At 42.6% G+C, this 20,439-nt stretch overlaps 1 protein-coding gene across 1 annotated transcript in view; it reads right to left on the minus strand.

The window, feature by feature from the left end:
* Nucleotides 1-20,439, minus strand: part of PC (pyruvate carboxylase) — a 101,658-nt gene that overhangs the window by 76,365 nt on the left and 4,854 nt on the right. The window contains exon 2 of the mRNA XM_072790063.1: nt 19,952-19,989. The gene's annotated coding sequence lies outside the window, so the exon portion shown is untranslated. The remainder of the gene's footprint in view (nt 1-19,951; nt 19,990-20,439) is intronic.

The raw sequence follows: 20,439 nt of genomic DNA on the forward strand, positions 1-20,439 counted from the left end.
TGTGACTATCATAAATAAATAAAAATTAAAAAAAAAATGATGGAGGAAAAAAACAATTGATCATCTCAACTGATGCAGAAAAAATATTTAACAAAATCCAACATCCTTTCAGGATAAGAACATTCAATGAAACAGGAATAAAAAGAAACTACCTCCACATAATTAAAGCTATATATAAAAAACCCACAGCAAACATAATACTCAATGGTCAAAGACTGAAAGCTTTTCCTCTAAGATCAGGAACAAGGCAAGGATGCTTGCCCACTTTTGCCACCGCTGTTCAACATGGTACTGGAAGTTCTAACCAGAGCAATTATGCAATAAAAAGAAATCAAAAGCATGCAATTTAGAAAGAAGGAAGTAAAGTTATCTCTGTTTGCAGAGGATATGATCTTATATGTAGAAAACACAAAAGAAACCACAAAAATGCTATTAGGATAAATAAATTCAGCTAGGTAGCAGGATACAAAGTAAACACAAAAGTCAGTTGCTTTACACATGAGCAATGAACAATCTGAAAAGAAAATTACAAAGACAATTTCATTTACAATAGCCTCAAAAAAACAAAATACTTAGGAATTAACTTAATCAAGAAGGTAAAAAACTTGTACAATAAAAACTACAACACATTGCTGAAACAAATTAAAGAAAACATAAATAAATGAAAACATCCTGTGTTCATGGTTTGGAAGACTTAATATGATTAAAATGTCAGTATTACCCTACGTGTTCTACAGATTCAATATAATTCCTAACAAAATCCTAATGACTATTTTTTTTCAAAAATAGAAAAATCCATCCTAAAATTAATACTGAATCTCAAGGGACCCCAAATAGCTAAAATAATCTTGAAAAACAAAAATAATAAAACTGGAGGACTGACACTTGATGATTTTAAAACCTACCACAAAGCCACAGTAATCAAAATAGTGTGGTACTGGCATAAAGACAGACATATAGACAATGGAATAGAAGTGAGAGCCCAGAATTAAACTCACATATATGAGCAAAGGATTTTTGACAAAGATGCCAAGTCCACTGCACGGGGGAAGGATAGTCTTTTCAACAAATGGTGCTAGGAAAACAACATCTTCATGCAAAAGAATGAAGCTGGACCCTTACCTAACACCAGATGCAAAGGTTAACTCAAAATGGATCAAGGACCTAAGTGTAAGTCCCCAAACAATAAAACTCTTAGAAGGAAACATGAAAAAAGCTTCATGCCATTAGTCTTGGCAATGATTTCTTGGATATAACACCAAAAGCACAGGTAAGAAAAGAAAAAAATAGACAAATCAGACTCCATGAAAACGTTTAAATTTTGTACAAGACAATATTCCCAGAGTAAAAAAGCAACCTACAGAATGGAAGAAACATTTACAAGTAATATATCCAATAAAGGACTGATATGCAGAATAGATAGGACTCCTAAAACTCAACAACAAAACAACCCAGTTCAAAAATGTGCAAAGGACCTGATCAGACATTTCTCCAAAAAAGACATATAAAAGGCCACTAAGCATATGAAAAGACAAAGTATAATGGTGGTTTCCAGGGCGGGGAGATATATGGGAGGGGAGAATTGAAGTTATCGATTAATGGAAACAGAGTTTCACTTTTACAAGATGAAAAAAGTTATGGGGTTGGATGGTGGTGACAGCTGTACAACAGTGTGAATATACTTAATACCACTGACCTTTACATTTAAATATGATTAAGATGGCAAATTTCATGTTCTGTGTATTTTACCACAATAAGAAAAAAAGGAAAAATAAAATAAGTAGCTTCTTCAGTATCCAGACAACAGATGGACCTTATAAAAATGGGTTTTTATGGGCAGCCTGGGTGGCTCAGCGGTTTAGCGCAGCCTTCAGCCCGGGGTGTGATCCTGGAGACCGGGGATCGAGTTCCATGTCAGGTTCTCAGCATGGAGCCTGCTTCTCCCTCTGCCTGTGTCTCTGTCTCTCTCTCTCTCTGTGTGCCTCTCATGAATAAATAAGTAAAATCTTTTTTAAAAAAATGTGTTTTTAAGTTTAATTTTTTGAGAGAGATAAAGTGTGGGGAGGTGCAGAGGGAAAGAGAGAGAGGGAGGGAGAGAAAAAGAATATCAAGCAGGCTCCATGACCAGCACGGAGCCAGATGCAGGGCTTGATCTCACATCCCTGAGATCACGACTTGAGCTAACTGCCACCCAGGCACCACAAAAAAAGGTTTAAAACAAAAGATCAATTTGGCAGCAGTAGAATGACAATGGGATATTCACACAGTCTCCACAGAAATGCAAAAATGTGAAAATTATGGAGAATTTCAGAAATCAAAAAGGCAAAATACTTGGAAAAGCAACTATGCAAAAGCAGGAATCTGCAACCAGAGACAAGGGGGACTAGAGTTTAAAATAGGATATCATTTTAAAAGTCCATTAAGGCAGGTATCAATAATTGCCTATGTGTTATTCCTGCTCTCTAAGCAACCCTAACTGTGTAGTGAGTGCTAGAGTAGACCTAGCCCTCAGCCAGACTTACTTGATACAGATGGGTCAACCACAGGCCTTTAAATGAGAAGGGCAGACCCCAGGGATTCTATCTTCCATTACAAATTCAAAGTACCTTCCAGGACAAATCAATGGCAAATAAGTTTAAAATGAGTGAGTCAGGGACGCCTGGGTGGTTCAGTGGTTGGACAGTTGCCTTCAGCTCGTGTCATGATCCCAGGATCTGGAATCGAGTCCTGCATCAGGGTCCTGCGAAGAGCCTGCTTCTTCCTCTGCCTGTGTCTCTCTGCCTGTCTCTCTCTGTATCTCTCGTGAATGAATGAATGAATGAATGAATAAATAAATAAATAAATAAATAAAATAAAATAAAATAAAATAAAATAAAATAAAATAAGTCAGATTTCCAGGTTCGACCCAATCATCAAAGTACTACAGCTCTGGGGGAGTGACCCAAACCATCTCCATAACATCACTGTGATGCTGGTGGTCTTATTTTCAAGTGTTAAATCCAAAGACCCATGAGAATGGGACCCATATCCTAGGGATGAAAGGATCCTGCCTCAAAAGCACTACTTTAAAGTTAAACAAGAATTTTTCTAGCTGGGTCAGATAAACATTGATGAAAAATCGAAACAACAGGCCCCAAATGGAATCACTTGTGCCAAGCCCCACATCAGCAAGCCAAGATTTAATACCAAACCTAGTTGCAGGTTCCACCTCTCCCGGAAATGTAATCTTAAACCACTCAATCTGGACTTTTCTTTGTCAGCAGTAGTGAGGTATCTACCTGCCTGATAGACCCCATTCCATCCCCCAAAGAAAGGTGAAGTAATCTGTTCTTTCCTTGTCCCTGAACCTTTTGCCCATTTTGTATAGCTCTTTAGAGCTCCTTTCTACTTGCTAGATGAGATGCTGCTCGACTCAAGAGCCACAAAATAAAACCAACTAAATCCTCAAATTTACTCAGTTGAATTTTGAGTTTGTTTTTTTTAATTCATGACTCCTGCAGATAACTAAAAATGCTGAATAAAATACCTGTATATATTTCTTAATTGTTTTTTCATTTAAAAAAAAACTTGATTTTTAAAAATCTTCTTAAAAGTGTTGACAAGCTAGCAAGAAAATAAGGAACACTCAGATCAAAATCTAAGTGGAGGAAGAAACCAGGAGGGACAAGTAAACACTGAAGCCTTTGCCCTGAGGGCATCTACAGAACCAGATGATCCTTCAAAGCTTCAACAAACACAAGGGCACAGCTCAGAGCCCACACAAGGTGGGGAGTCTATAGAGGTCTTAACACCAATGCAGCTGGGACTTTGAAAGGATACTCTTTTTGCATGAGAGTGAACCAGAAATAAACCTATCTACCTCCTCACTGGCAAGAGGTATCTGAAAAAAAAAAAAAAAAGTGTCTTAATCCCTGTTACTGAACAGTTGGAGAACAACAACCCCCACACACACACACACACAAAAGTTGTAGTTACAACCCCCTCCCTTTGTAGTTACAAACAGCCCTCAAAGATTTGCAGTCCAAATTCCTACTACATGGGTGATCAGAAAACATTGCTCTAATACTGCTGATGGGAAGAAGGGTAAATTATCACAACCATGTTGGAAAAATTTCCCGTAAGCTAGAAGGGTCAGACATGCCAGCAATTCCACTCCTAATTTATTCCCTGGTGAAACTTGTGCTCATGTATACCAGGAACCATGGACAAGAATGTTCACAGCAGTGCTGTTCCTCAGAGCAAAAACATCAAAGTAGACCAAAGGCTTCTTGGCAGGGGAAAGGATCAATACGCTGTAGTGCATTCATACAGTGGAAAGTTACAGAACAATGAAAATGAAGGGAGCTAGGTGCATCCACATGGACACATTACAGACACAATACTGAGTGAGTCAGAGGTCTACAGTATGACTCCATGTCTAGATGTTCAAAAATAGGCAAAACTAGACAGTAAGTTATTTAGAGATTGGTCACAGGTGGTAAAACTCTTGAGAAAATCAAGAGACAGGGTGCCTGGGTAGCTCAGTCTGCCAAGACGCCGACTCTTGGATTTCGGCTCAGGCCATTATCTCAGGGTCATGAGATCGAGTCCTGCTTCTGGGTCTGCACTCAGTGGGGGTCTGCTTGAGATTCTCTAAGTAAATAAATCTTTTTTTTAAGATTTTATTTATTTATTTATTCATGAGAGACACAAAGAGAGGGGCAGACATAAGTAGGAGAAGCAGGCTCCTCACAGGGAGCCCCATGCGGGACTCGATCCCCGGACCCAGGATCATGCCCTGAGCCAAAGGCAGACATTCAACCACTAAGCTACCCAGGTGCCCCTAAGTAAATAAAATTTTAAAAAAAGAAAAAGAAAAAGAAAATCAAGAGAATGATTATTACAGAATAGCTGCTGTGAGGGTAAGGCTCTTCAATTGGGGTGTGGGGCTATACATAGGAGATTTATATGGTCCTAGCCTTTTTATTCCTTAACCTGAAGGATGGAAACATAGGTGTTCATTATTTTGTTTTAACGTGTGTGTGTGTGTGTGTGTGTGTGTGTGTATGTTTTAAATACCTCTTCTATGTGATATATTTTGTGGTAAACATATGGCAAAAAAAAAAAAGAAGGAAAGAAAGAAACTATGGAACGTTATGCAGCTATTAAAGAGTGAAGCTGACATCTGTACTGATATGGGAAGCTCTCTAAAACACAATGATAGATGAAAACAGCATGGAGCAGAGAGTGTTGGAGGAAAAAAGAAAAGAAATAGATTTATATTTTAAACAGACCCATCATCTCTAAAAGGATAGACAATATACTTTATCCAGAGGTGGCTTCTAGGGAGCAGAACAGCGTTACAAGGGAAAAAAGAACAAAACAAGGCTTTTATATATGTCATGTCAAGATTACTCAGCTAAAATACATACTTTTTTCTTTCTTTTTTTTTTTTTTTTACCACTTGGTAAATTTGTTGTAAAACTATTAGGTTCAGCCTTCTGCGCTCAGGGCTCGGGGTCTGCTGTCTCAGTCCCTAAAACCCGATGAAGTCCAATAACAGGTACAATTTTGAAGTAAAAAAAAAAAAAAGACTATTAGGTTCATGGGTAGTGCCTCTAGGGCCACTGCCTGGGCCACACCTGGGCATTCTTTGACTCATCCATAGTTGTTCCACCAGACCTCAGTTTCCAGGATGGAAGGCACATCATCATCCCAAAGATTTCACTGCAAGGGTCCACCAGTCCATCCAAGCCCAGAATCCCACAAGGACCTGATGATACTGTAATATAATAAATATGAATTTGGCCCTTATTCTCGGGTTTCTGGCATAAAAAGTTCTAAAACCCTTGAAATTTCCTGAGTGACAGGAGAGAGGTATCTTTTGTTATTCACAAGCTCTTTTCAGCCCCACCCTTAGGCCTTTAGGAATGGGAGAGGGGCTAAAGCTTGAGTTAATCACCAATGACCAATCACGTTTATGTTATGAAACCTCCATAAACACCCTAAACAACAGAGTTCAGAGAGCGTCAAGTAGACATCCCCCCAGCTCCACGAGGACAGAAGTTCCTGTGCTCAGGATACTTCTGGACTTTACCCAAAGTCCTCCTTCATCTGGCTGTTTGTTTGTATCCTTCATAATAAATAAGTCAGTAAACATAAGTAAAGCGTCTCCCTGGGTTCTGTGAGCCATTATAGTAAATTATCAAACCCAAGAACATGGTCTTGGGAGCCCCCTATTTACAGCCAGTCGGTCAGAAGTACAGATGGCAGCCTGGCACTTGTGACTGGTGTCTGAACTGGAGGTAATCTTGTGCAATTGAGCCCTCAACCCATGGAGTCTGCACTAACTCCATGTGGTTAGTGTCAGAACTCAAACTGTAGGACACTCAGTTAGTATCAGAGAGTCAGAAACCTGGTTGGTGTTAGGAAAAAACACCATACATTTAGTGTCTACAGTGCTGTGGTTAAACACCATGAGAGATCTTTGGATGGGAACCCATCAATGACTGGAACCTTGTGTGTACTCTGCTTGGCTGGCTGATCTGGGACAAAAATCTCAGAAAAACAGTGGCTCCTGTGGGAAATGTCCTCCTGGGACCATAAATCTGCTAGGAATGGCTGTATTTGCCCTTTGCTCTAGATAGACCCTTCATCTGCTTCCTGGGGAATAAAACCTCTTTAAGCTATGTTCTCGCCTTTCGGAGAAGCGAAACAAGCTAGGATAGAGAAGAAAACAGACTCAGAGTTGTAAAAACAACAGAGAAGCCGGAAGCAGGATTAGACTCAGAGCTTTGCTTAGAAGGGAAAGCATACCATCCCCTCACTGGTGACCAGTCTCAATGTACTGACTTCCCCTGTCCTCAGCAGGTGCCCAACCTGTCTGTTCTGCTCACCAAATACCATTCCAAAGCCCCAGCACATGAAACATGAAAACAAAGCAGTTGGAAGAAGAACAGAAACCAGAGTTGTAAATGCATATTCTGAGTGTGCTAGGAGGAAGGATCCTCCTCTCCAAAATGCCTCCCTCACCTCACATTTTTACAAAAAAAAAAGTAAAAAATAAAACTATTCAAATTTAACCTCCACAAATACACTGTTTTGCTTAGACTAAGTCCCAGTGCTGGCAGGCAGTTTCAGCTTCCACCTGCCCTGCCTTGGAAGTAAAGGGAAAGCTCCAAGTACCTGGAAGCGGTTCCTCCTGCCAGCCCACCTAACCAAGCAGCAAGGGGCTCTGGGAGGCTCACCAGGCAGACAATATGCGGTCTCTCACCCAGACACTGTCAGTAGCACCTGCTCTAAGAGGGAGAAAAGGAACAGTCCTATGAGGCAACAGCTAGAGAGATTCAGGAATTAGAGGACTCTGTTTGATCTCTCTCTAGATGTTTTCTCCAGGTACGTCTTCAGACTAGCTGCTCTGGTCTCAAGCAAACTCAATTTTCTCAGGAAATTGTGAGTTAGGCTTAACAGCCCAGTCCAAACACCGCATTCCATTCCAATTCCCTATTTCTATGCCTGTCCAGTTAGTCTCTTCAGCTTGAGGAATGAGGATGCTTTCCCAGCTCTGCATCTCAAGGTGGAGGCAGAATTGAAAATTCGTGCTAAGTCCTTTCTGCACTCCACCCATGGTAACCTTTCTTCTCTAGCACTCTGTATTTGCTTCTTCCTGCCCACTGCCACCTGGTCCAGTCCATGTGTACATCAGGGATGTCTGAGTCGCAACGACTGCCTCTCAGCTGGTCTCCCACCCTGACAACCTGCCTCTCCCCATTCTGGGCCAGTCAGCACGCTACTTCCAGAAGAGTTTTTCAAAACCCCATTCATCTGTGGGTGGTTGTCTGTTCAAGCATCTCAGAGGTTTCTCATTTCTCAGATCCCAGCAGGCTGCTGGGCATCACAGAAAGAATTCCCCCAACAGGAGCCATTCTTTCAACAAGTTTCCTAAGCACAGAGTCTGTGGGTTCAGCAGTGAACCTAACAGGTGCAAATCTCCATCCTCACAGGGCTTCCATCATCTTCCTCCCACCAGTGAGGCTGGGGCATCACCCTTCCCCATGCATGGCTCTTCTTATCATCATGACTTTTCTCCATGTGCCACCACCTGGATGCTGTCCTCTCCTCTCTGTAGAGGTGGCTTTTAGGCAAACAGGCTTGAGCAATGGAATGTAGAAAGGGCCCACAGACCCTTCTGGTGACTCACCTCAAAATATCCATAGGCCCTAACTAACCAATGGGTTACTTGCAACCACAGCTTGGCATAGTTACCAAAAAAGGGAGAATTCCAACAGCCCCTACCCACTGCCTCGCTGCATCTCTGCTCTGCTGCCCTGTCCTCTGCTACCTTGCTGCATTCTATAAAGTGCTATCTCCTTTGTTCTGCCTTGGACAAATCCTTTTACCACCCAGCCTCCACTCCACATCTGGAGGCCTTCCTCTGATGGGAGAGACTCCCCACTTAGACACCACACTCTCTGCCAGCCCAAATGACCCCCTTGTCTCTGGGACAGCTCTCCCAAGAAGTCCCTCCTGTGTGGCCACCCACCTGACACAGTCCCCCTCAAAGTGCAGGCCTCCCACCTCCTGTCTCCCACTCTATAACATGTTCTCCCTGTGGCTCCTATCCACTAGCACCATCAACACAGCCACTATGATGATGTGTCTGCTGGGTGCCACTTTAAAAAGTGATTTCGTTTAATTCCCCCAATGGCCCTGTGAGGATGGTTTCACTGCCTCTATTTTATAGATGAGGAAACCAAGCCTCCCAGGAGTTCAGGAAACTGCCAGAGTGACAGGACTGGTAAGGGGCCAAACCCAAACTCCACTCCTGACTGCCTGACTCCAGAGCCCTGCTCTTAACCACTTCTCTGGGAACTGCCTGCATTGGGCAGCTCACCTGACAGAAGCAGCCCTCAGGGGGGAGGAGTTATAATGCTTCATCGTTAACAGGCACTACTTGAGCGAGCCTGTATTTTGCCCCAGCACACGCATGCATTTTCTCTCCCGAGCCATGGGATACACAACCAAAGGCAAGGGCCACAGCATTGTCAGATCCTCCTATAGCCCTACAGGATTTAGTAAAGAGCAATGCCTGCCACAGATGCACAGCAAACGCCTGAGGAAAGAACAATTTCTTGGAACACCTCACAATCATAACCTTTGCCTTTCTCAAACTATTCAACTGTGAAACATCTGTAGGCTTAGGTCATGGGGAATGTATTCTGCCAAATATTCAACTGCCGTTACTATCAGAGATAAAATGGGAGGGAAAGGGAAATATGACTTGGGTCAGTAAAAACACAAACAGTGGCTTTGCAAACCAGCTGGAAAAGAACAGTCGAAAGCCTGGCAGGCGGAGCAAAACCTTCAAGTCTTGTAGAGATGGCCCTGCCTTCGGCCTCTGGCAACATGGCAGGGAGGAGCCCCCAGCCCTGAGTGAAGGCTCCTGGTTGGCCAAAGTCCAGTGCCAACAAATGGCTCCTATGGGAGGAGCTGCAAACCCCCATCGAGAGTTGATGAACTAAAGTAGGAAAGACTGAGTTTCTGAGTGATCTCTTCAGCCCATACACTGTGACACGGCCACATCACATTCTAATCCTGTGTGACAGCAGGAAGGTCTCAACGCCAGGAGTCAAGTTGCTGCTTTCAAAGCTTCCTGGCAGAGCTGGTTGAGTCACTGAACCCCTCCAATCTCTGATCTATCATTCATAAACAGCGAAACCATGATCTTGACCAGTGTCTGTGAGGACTATCCAATGAAATGATGAAACTGTAAAGTGCGGTACATATATGAGGAGTGTTACCAAGAGAAACAATAGAATATCAGCAGATGATGTTCCATGGTGTCCTGGGAAGTGCTGATCATGATTAGCCCCCAATATTTGGTGAAACCTGATGACTAATGGTCAGGGGAGAAGCTGCCACTATTAGGTTATAGCAACAGTGCTATTTTTCAAAACTTTCTTTTTTTCTGTATTGTAATTCCATTCTGCTATCCACAAGCAGTCAGTAAAATTTTGTAAAATGTCCAGTAATATTTTTAAATGCTGTTTTTCAAAGTTATTAAACTGGTTAGTCTGCATGTTTCAGGCAAGATGGTATAATAACCCTTAGACAGGGAGAATGAGATGACACACACAAGAGTGGATAGACAGCTGACCAAAGAAGGAAGCAACCCAGACAGGTTTCATTCATTTAACAGATATTTTGGGGGGCCTATTACGTTCTAGGTTTGGTAGAAAATAGAATAAGCATTCCTTAGGTATTTCTAGAAATACTTCGGGAGGGGAACATGGTAAAAGACAGACTTCTTGCAGAATAAGTGTGAAAAGACCTCAAGTAATTGTTATTTAAGGATTAAACTGATATGTTGTCCCTGATGACAGAAGAGATCCAAGCTATCTCAGACTCAAATGTCAAATACATTGAAAGTTTGCCTCATCTGGTACCTGTGTTCATCCCACTGCCTCTGGCCTCTGTGGTTTGCAGGGAGAAATGAGCTCTTAATCTTATCAAAGATTCCTTGTTTGTGATGAGTTGCTTAAGTGCTGCTTTAAAGATTCTTTATGAGATGCCTAATGTGGCTTTCTTTGAGTTTTCCTATTTGGAGTTTGCTGGGCTTCTTGGGTACATAAATTACTGTTTTTCATCAAATTTAGGAAGGTTTTGGCCATTATTTCTTCAAATATTTGTTCTGCCCCTTTCTCTCCATCCTCTCCTGCTAGGACTCATTATGTACACACTTTACCAGAAAGCCACAGGGATGCCTGGCTGGCTTAGTGGGTAGAACATGCGACTCTCTTGGTCTTGAGGTTGAGTTCAAGCCCCATCTACTCAACCTAAGTAGAGGTTACTTTATTTTTTTTATTTTTCTTTTTTTTATTTTTCTTTTTTCTTTTTTTTTTATTTATGATAGTCACACAGAGAGAGAGAGAGAGAGAGAGAGAGAGAGGCAGAGACACAGGCAGAGGGAGAAGCAGGCTCCATGCACTGGGAGCCTGACATGGGATTCGATCCCGGGTCTCCAGGATCGCGCCCTGGGCCAAAGGCAGGCGCCAAACCGCTGTGCCACCCAGGGATCCCTAGAGGTTACTTTAAAATGGAAATTGAGGGCAGCCCAAGTGGCTCAGCCAGGGCAGCCTTGGTGGCTCAGGGGTTTAGCGCCGCCTTTGGCCCAGGGCCTGATCCTGGAGACCCAGGATCAAGTCGCAGGTTGGGCTTCCTGCGTGTTGCCTGCTTCTCCCTCTGCCTCTCTCTCTCACTCTGTGTGACTCACTCTCACTCATGAATAAATAAATAAAATATTTTAAAAAAATAAATAATAATTGCAGTTTCAAATTCTCTAGGATTGGAATCTTAAACCAATCAATCTAGAATATGCTGGTCAGCACCAAAGAGGTAATCTGTCATCTGGGCCTTTGCATCTCCCAGAGAAAGATAACGTAATCCATCTAATAAGATCACCAAAGGGAAGGTGACTGATCTTGAACAATTTCTTCTTTTATTCTGCTAATAACTCCTTGCCTCACCCACCCCCTCCTATAAATACCTTCTTTTAAATACCTGGTACCACACCTCAGAGCTCTCCTCTACTTGCTAGTTGGGATGCTGCCAGATTCATGAATCATTTAATAAAGCCAATGAGAAAAAAATAAATAAATAAAGCCAATGAGATCTTCCAATTTACTGTTGAATTTTTGTTGTGTAATAATGCTGATAGGCTTGATGGTGTTATGCAGGTGTCTGAGGCTCTGTTCATTTTCCTTCATTCTTGCTCCCTTCTGTTCCTCTGAATGGATAATCTCAATGACCCATCTTCAAGTTCACAGATTCTTCTGCCTGCTTTATTCAGCTATTAAGCCCCTCTATTATAGCCCCTTTTAGCTATTGTATTTTTCAACTCCCGAACTTCTTTCTGGTTCTTTTTTTAATAATTTTTTTAAGATTTTTTTTTTAATTTATTCATCACAGACAGAGAAAGAGAGGCAGAGACACAGGCAGAGGGAGAGGGAGAGAAGCAGGCTCCATGCAGGGAGCCTGACATGGAACTTGATCCCGGGTCTCCAGCATCACACCCCAGGCCGAAGGCGGTGCCAAACTGCTGGGCTACCAGGGCTGCCCCTTTTTTTTTTTATATAATTTCTATCATTTCTATTTGCTGAGGCACTGTTCTCATACTTAGTTTTTTAGACATGTTTTAACATAGCTGATTTAAAGTCTTTATAAAAGTCCAACATCTGAGCTTCCTTGAGTACAGTTTCCTTTGGCAGCTTTTCCTATGCATGTGCCATTCTCTGTTTCTTTGCAGAATTCATAATTTCTGTGGAAAATAAGATTTAGTCATTTCTCTTGAGTAAATTTTCCTTGGATTGCTGCAAGCCTTTAATTTCCAGAGTTCTGAAAAAGATTATTTTTACAATTTTTGCCAATTTTTTTCATTTCTTTAGAGAGGAGCATCTTTTAAGAAGTCTTTATTCCACTATTACCCAGGAATCTATATCATGTATGGCTCTTAGAAAATGGTTTTCATCCCCCTAAACAATTTGTTGGAGAACTGAGGTAAAAGAGAGGAAGTCTGATAATTAAACACTATCCCTGATCTTATGTCCCACATAGTATTATAAGTTGCACCCTTCTATTTTTTTTTGTGGAGGCCAAGAAAAATTAAGGCCATCCCACCTAAAGTTTAGCATTAGCACAAGTACAGCCATCTTAGGCTCCTGTGAATAAGAGCTGAACTTTATGGGAAAAACTGCAGAATGTCCTCAATGTCCTCGGCAGGTAATCCCATATCAGAAAGACAACAGAGCCCACGCCCATGGTAGAAAGTCTCATATTAGAATGAGAACAGAGCTCAATGCCCTTGAAAGCCCCACATCAGAATGTAAACAGAACTTGGAGAAATTCTTCCACCCTTCTGAAAATCCCCTAGACCAGCCTGTAAAAAACCCAGCTGTAACCCCCTTCGGGGTTCAAGTCCCTGTTCCGCTGTGTCGGGCACACTTGGACCCAAGCTCGAGCTTGCTAATAAACGCTTGTGCACTTGCATCGGTGTCGGCTCCGTGGTGGTTTCTCGGATTCGCACAACATTTTTAAAGCTGATTATTCAAAATTAAAAGACACAGCAAAACAAAACAATTTAAACACATAATTTTATAATTCCAGCATCCAGGAAAAAAATGTTGGTATAGCATTTCAAAATAACCAAAAAGATGTTATACATTCTGTTTTATAATATACCTTTCTCAAATAAACACATCTTGTTCTAGGGTAACAAATTTAGAGCAACAGTTTGATTAGGGTACATGGGCTATTTTTAAAGCTGCATTATATAGACATTGAACAGACTGCATATGTAACAATACTTTTTTGATGTACATTTTGGTTTCCCATTTTCTTTTTTTTTCCTTTTTAAAGATTTATTGTTAAATAATCTCTACACCCAGTGTAGGGCTCGAACTCCCAACCTCAAGATCAAGAGTTGCATGCTCCACCAACTGAGCCAGCCAGGTACCCCAGTTTCCCATTTTCTGCTATAAAAATGCTGATCTGAACAGCCCAGTTTGTGTGCTTGCCCCATTATACTTTATGTTACATATCTAGAACTGGAATTGCTATATCAAGTGCTGTTTATTTACATTAAGTTTTAGGTGAGATCTTCTATATATCCTCTGCCATTTAATGTCCTGCCCCACGGTGGAGCACATCTTCCTCCCTCTCTGAACAGAGATTCTGCTAACTCAGTGATTCACTGCCATCATCAATATACTCTTTATTATCACACAGTGCTGCTTCACCACCTGAAGGGGAATCTCAGAGCCAAAGGTAAATAAAGACTGTATTTCAGACTGCAGAGCAGAAATCTAAGACAGTCCCCCACTCAAATTTCCTTTTCTTGGAACTCCACAGACCTTCACTCTTACTCACGTGGGGTGACGTCAGCATTGGCCATCACAGGAGAGGTCAGGCTGCATTAATAATTTTCAACCAGGTCCCACTAATCACCCACAAGTTTCCTGAGGCCCCACCTAGTGACCAGGATGGGAATGCAAGTCCACATCCATTTATCACCTAACATCAAATCTATAAATAGAATTTGATGGTAATGGCCCCTCCAAAGAGATTGGTAGCTCTCCACCGTAAGGTCGGGAAAAGCCAGGGTTCTTAATATTTCCAGGAAGGTGAACTGAAGAAAAGGAAAAAGGCAGGCATGGGTTCTTGGTACCAGGATTTCTTGGTAACCAAGCCTGACCAGAAATCACCAGTCTCTGAAGTACCAGATTCCCTTTCTCTTCATTTGAGAAGATGTAAGAAATGGAAGCCGGGGGGGGGGGGGGGGGGGGGGGGGGGGGGGTTAGGGGATATAATGTTAGACCTAGACTCCGAAGACCAAGACTCAAATTTTCGCACTGCTGGGTCACTGACCTGATTTTACAGCTATTCCTTGGTCTAACAAAGCCTTGGAAGTACACAGAATCTCAACTCCACCTATTTCGTACTTTAATTCCACCTATTTTGTGACCATAGTACATGAGAAATGAAGCCTTAAATAGGCTAATTGAATCTAGTGATCCAGTCATATAGTATGGCAGCCTGGGTGGTAAAGTGCAGAGTTTCATGGGAAGAGGATTAGGTAATGTGATGCTTCAATCTGGGACATATGGGCTGCGAGACTATCCCCATTTGGGGGCAAAACAGCAATGAATCAGGGCTCTGCCTAGCAGTTGGACTGAAAGAAAAAGAACTAATTTTATCCTGGCTAGGATCTCTTGAATTATAAAGAAATGTCATCTAGTTGAGAAACTCCTCAAGTTCCTTAGGAAAGTAACTTATTACAGTTTGAAATCACAGCATGATTTCTTTGTTAGGCAAGATTCTCTAATTCCAGGAAGATAAAGCATTAAGAATAAATATACCCAAGAAAATAAAAACCATAGTATTTATAATTTTGTTTTTTTTTTTTTTTTTTTTAATATTTTATTTATTATTTATTTATTTAAGTCACAGACAGAGAGAGAGAGAGGCAGACACACAGGCAGAGAGAGAAGCAGGCTCCATGCACCGGGAGCCCGATGTGGGATTCGATCCCGGGTCTCCAGGATCGTGCCCTGGGCCAAAGGCAGGCGCCAAACCGCAGCGCCACCCAGGGATCCCTAATTTTGTGTTAAGAAATCTGTATGTTATTGGGACGCCTGGGTGGCTCAGCAGTTGAGCGTCTGCCTTTGGCTCAGGGCGTGATCCCAGAGTCCTGGGATCAAGTCCCACATCGGGCTCCCTGCATGGAGCCTGCTTCTCCTTCTGCCTGTGTCTTTGCCTCTCTCTCTCTGTGTCTCTCATGAATAAATAAATAAAATCTTAAAAAAAAAAGAAAATAAAAAGAAATCTGTACATATCTATTATTTTATGTACTTTAATTCAAGGGAATTCAGTCTGTTCAGAATAACAAGTTAGTCTCAAGATTCCCAATTAACATATGTAACTGAGTAATTGGTTCAGACACAATTTTAAGCAGGAATTTTATTAAGTTTAAAATCAGTATGGCAGATGACAAATAAGCTCAAATATGCCCAACATCAATAGTGACAAAAGAAATTCACATTGGAACCACAAAACATGAATACACATCTTTTAGAATGCCTAAAATGTAAAAGACTGACCATATCCAGTATCAGTGAGGTGTGGAGAGCCTGGAGCTCTCATACACAGCTGGTGGAAATGTAAAATGGTACAGCCACTTTGGAAGAAGGTTGGGCAAGTTCAAGTTACACACATGCCTACCATATGATCTAGCCACTCCACTCTTACATGTCTACCCAAGAGAAAAGGAAAGATATCCACACGAAGACTTGTACACAAACATTTATAACAGCTTTATTTAGAACCACCAAAACCTGGAAAATGAGTGAAACAACCAACAACAGGTGAATGGATAATAAACACACTGTGGGGTACCCACATAATGGAATACTACTCTGAAGCAAAAGGGAAAGAACTACGGATGGATGCAACAACATGGACAAACCTCAAAAAATTATGCGGAGTGAAAGAAGCCAAACAAAAAAGGATACATACTCTCTGATTCCACTAATGTAAAATTCCAAAAGATGTCAACTAATCTACAGTAACAGAAAGCAATTTAGTGGTTACTTGGGGCTGGGGGAAGCAGAAAGGGGTGGAAGGGAAGAACTACCAAGGGGCATGAGGACATATGGGAGGTGATGGATGTGTTCATTATCTTTTTTTTTAAAGATTTATTTATTTATTTATTTACGAATGATAGAGAGAGAGGCAGAGACACAGGAGGAGGGAGAAGCAGGCTACATGCTTGGAGCCCAATGGGGGACTCAATCCCGGGACTCCAGGATTGCGCCCTGGGCCAAAGGCAGGCACTAAACCACTGAGCCACCCAGGGATCCCCGATGTGTTCATTATCTTAAGTGTGGTTAAGGTTTCACAAGAGTATACATATGTGAAAACATACACTGTACACTAAAGATGTGCAATTTATGTTAAATACACCTCAATAAAGTGAGTAGAATAGCTTTCAAGTGGTAAAACATAAGAATGTTTAAGAAAATTTGTCAGCTTAATTTATTAGATTTACAGGAATTATTTAAGCATTAGAGATATTTGTTAAACAGACAATGGAAGCGTTAAAATAATTAAAGAAAGTTGAATGTAATTTATAAATTCAAGTTACAATTTTCTTTTTTTTTTATTAATTTTTTTTTAATTTATGATAGTCATACAGAGAGAGAGAGAGAGAGAGGCAGAGACACAGGCAAAGGGAGAAGCAGGCTCCATGCACCGGGAGCCCGACGTGGGATTCGATCCCGCGTCTCCAGGATCGCGCCCTGGGCCAAAGGCAGGCGCTAAACCGCTGTGCCACCCAGGGATCCTCAAGTTACAATTTTCAAATGAGTTAAGTTTGCAAATGGAACCAAGTATTAATCAGAAAGTCCCTTCAGGGATCCCTGGGTGGCGCAGCGGTTTAGCGCCTGCCTTTGGCCCAGGGCGCGATCCTGGAGACGCGGGATCGAATCCCACGTCGGGCTCCCGGTGCATGGAGCCTGCTTCTCCCTTTGCCTGTGTCTCTGCCTCTCTCTCTCTCTCTCTGTGTGTGACTATCATAAATAAAAAAAAAAGAAAAAAAGGAAAAAAAGAAAGTCCCTTCAAATTGACTGTCAAAATTTTCTAGAATCATAAATAGAACAGAAAGATCTGTAGGCCCTACTTAAAAGTTAAACTTAAAAGACTAGAGGCATCTGGGTGGTTTAGTTGGTTAAGCATCAGACTTCTGATTTCGGCTCAGGTCATGATCTCAGGGTTATGAGATCGAGCCCCATGTCAGCTCGAGCTGGGCATGGAGCCTGCTTAAAATTCTCTCTCTCCCTCTTCCTCTGCCTCTCTCTATCCTCTCCCTCTCTAAAAAATAAAAGACTAGCCTTTGGGACACCTGGTTGGCTGGAAGAGCTCAAGACACTTGATTTCAGGGTCGTGGGTTCAAGTCCTACACTGAGTGTGGAAACTATGTAAATAAATAAACTGAAAATAAATAAATAAATAATAAATAACAAAAGACTAGCCCTTAAAAGAAAAGGCTGGTTTTTCAGTTTGTGACGTTAACAAATTGAAAATCAATCTTTTTTTCAACCAAAGTTACTTCCAAATAATCTTTGTGTGACACAAAAGCCCAGGGGAAGGGGCGGGGGCCTGCATCACAAACCTCACCCTGACATTCCAGTCACCTAAAACTCACCAAATCACTTAGTCTCTGACCTTCAGTTTCCTCATCCATAAGAGAGGAATCCAGAATAAACAATACATTTATTATTAGTGATTTCATATTAATAAATTTCATACTGGTAAACAGCACATTAGTAAAAGCAGTGATATGCAAATACAAATGATCAGCAGCAGGATATCACTTCAGAGAAATAGCCTTTCCCAGACCCCTGGCTGACTAGGGACAGACATGTGAAAGGTGCCACACGTATCCTCAGAGACTAAGCATGACTCAGCACAGACAGATCATGGAATTTTACCCAAGGCCTCAGCCAGGGATGAATGTCTGTGGGGAGGGGAGCTGCCACATGTGGAGTTTGGCCCCATTCCCACACAGCTGGTGGAAATGTACTTAGAGTAGTCTTCGATACCCACCCACACCCACCCCCTTCTCTGGCCTGCAGGCAAATCAGGATGAGGAGCTGTGGACAGCAGCAACAAGGGGCTGCTGGGATGACCTCAGTTACACCTACCGGCATTCTGCTTAAAAAAAACCAAAAAACCAACAACATCCCGTATCCCCCTCCCTCCAGGATCACCAAGGAGACAGCAAAGGAGGAGAACAGGGCAGCCACCTCCCATGGCAGTCTTAGTTCCAGTAACTAATAAGCAAAACTCCAGGGACTCAGCAGGGACTTAGGGATGAAGTGCCAGACAAGCCTTAACAAATTAGATGAGCTGGTAAAAGGCAGCCCTTCTTGGCAACTAATTTTCCCTTGCTACTGATGGATTTGAGGGAAGATATACAAGAAAAGAAGACACTCTTAAAAGGGGGGGAGGGGGTCAGAATCTTGGATACTGCTAATCAGCCTTCTCTGGGCCCCAGTTTCTCAGCTCCATAAGATAGGTGGTTTGGGGCCTTCACCCAACTTTCCCACCTCTCCTCAAAGGGATGCAAGTAAGAGCAATAACATTCAACTCTGTCAACCAAGAACAGAAAGAGAAGAGCAAACAGAGAACAGGGCAGTGGAACCTTTATGGAGTAGAGTCCATCAAAAATTCACATCCATCTGCCTTTACTCCACCTGGTTCGCATATAATGAGTTTATATATATATATAAGTAGGCTCCACACCCAATGTGGGGCTTGAATTCACAACCCTAAGGTCAAGAGTCACATGCTGAGCCAGCCAGGTACCCTACTCCACGTGCTTTTCAAAGCAAATGCAATCCTAGAGTGGAAAATGGTCCAAGACATAGGACTAGAGAGGATCATGGGAACATATCAGAAAGCAGGACAACTCCTAAGTCATGAAGGGTCACCTGAGAAGAACTCCTGCACAATGGGTGGAAACCCAAGAAAAATCCCAACACAAAGGAATCTCCATTCTGAGCACAGAACCTGAGCCATGGGGAAAGTTGTCCCTGGGCCACAATGTCCCCGGGGCCCCCAGCTACAAAATGAGGATAGTAACTGGCCTGCCTCTGGATGTACAAAGAGCAACATTATTGGTGTCTGAAATACAGGGGGAATGCTAGACAGAGTGCAAGGACCGTGCCCAGCTAGGATGTTCATGTGGATTAGCAGCAGGAAAAAGTACTGGATCGTTAGGTGGACTCTGCCCAGAGGGCCTCGGCATTAGGCTGAGATGCACCCAGATCAGTGCATCAGGGGAAACCTGTGTGAGAGAAGCAGCTGGTTATATAGGACAGTGCTGCCTGAGCACTACATGGGAGAAGGTCCAACTGCACCCCCTGGTCCCCTTATCATTTTGACTCCCAAAGCCTGAGTGTCATTGTCTGGAAACATGTGTCAGGTGTTTTTACAGCCAGCTGACAGAGCCACCTCCCAGATCCAGCTTCACACTTCCCAGAGTCCCCCACTGCCCAGCCGTCTGTTCTACTCATTGACTCAAGGGGTCTTCCCAGGAGGTGCCCAGCTCTAAACATGCTTCTTGTGGTCCTGGGAAGCCTCACTGCCCTCCCCTTGACCAGCATCCCAAGCCACACACGCTTCCAGAAGTCAGGCCTCCTGCTGAGGCTGCCGGCTACCAACTGTGGCTGGCAGGGAGCCAGATGTCACTTTCCTGTGTAAACCAAGAGAGAGATCAGGTACAGATGACAGTCACTTGGCCTTTTTTTTTTTTTTAATTGAACTTGATAACTGATGTTCTAGGACTGCTAACATCTACAACTGCTCCTGAAGAAGACCCACACACATCCCACCGACCTGGATTCAGGCACGGACTTACCCTCAGTGTTCTGTCAGTTCTCAGAAAGCAGCTGCTATCTAAAGTAAAAGAAAAAAGAAGTGTTATCTTCATTTCTCCGAGCATTCCCCCAAAGAACCTAGGAGTGGCAAGAACATATATTTAGAACCCAGAGAGATACCTGTTGCTTTGCTTCCACCTTAGGGACTTGGGACAGCGGTGGGGGTTGGGAGCCCAGGACAGCACAGGGCTGAGAGCACCCTGGTTCTTTTTTTTTTTTTTTTAAGATTTTATTTATTTATTCATGACAGACACAGAGAGAGAGACAGAGACATAGGCAGAGGGAGAAGCAGGCTCCACGCAGATAACCTGATGCAGGACTTGATCACAGGACCCCGGGATCACAACCTGAGCCAAAGGCAGATGCTCAACCACCAAGACACGCAGGTGTCCCAAGCACCCTGGCTCTTATCCAGCCGTCTGGGCCCCACCCTTGACGCTCAGCCACCCATTCCCATAACCACTCAAAG

The sequence above is a fragment of the Canis lupus genome, chromosome 21 (assembly GCF_048164855.1).
Source record: "Canis lupus baileyi chromosome 21, mCanLup2.hap1, whole genome shotgun sequence".
Classification (NCBI taxonomy): Eukaryota; Metazoa; Chordata; class Mammalia; order Carnivora; family Canidae; genus Canis; species Canis lupus.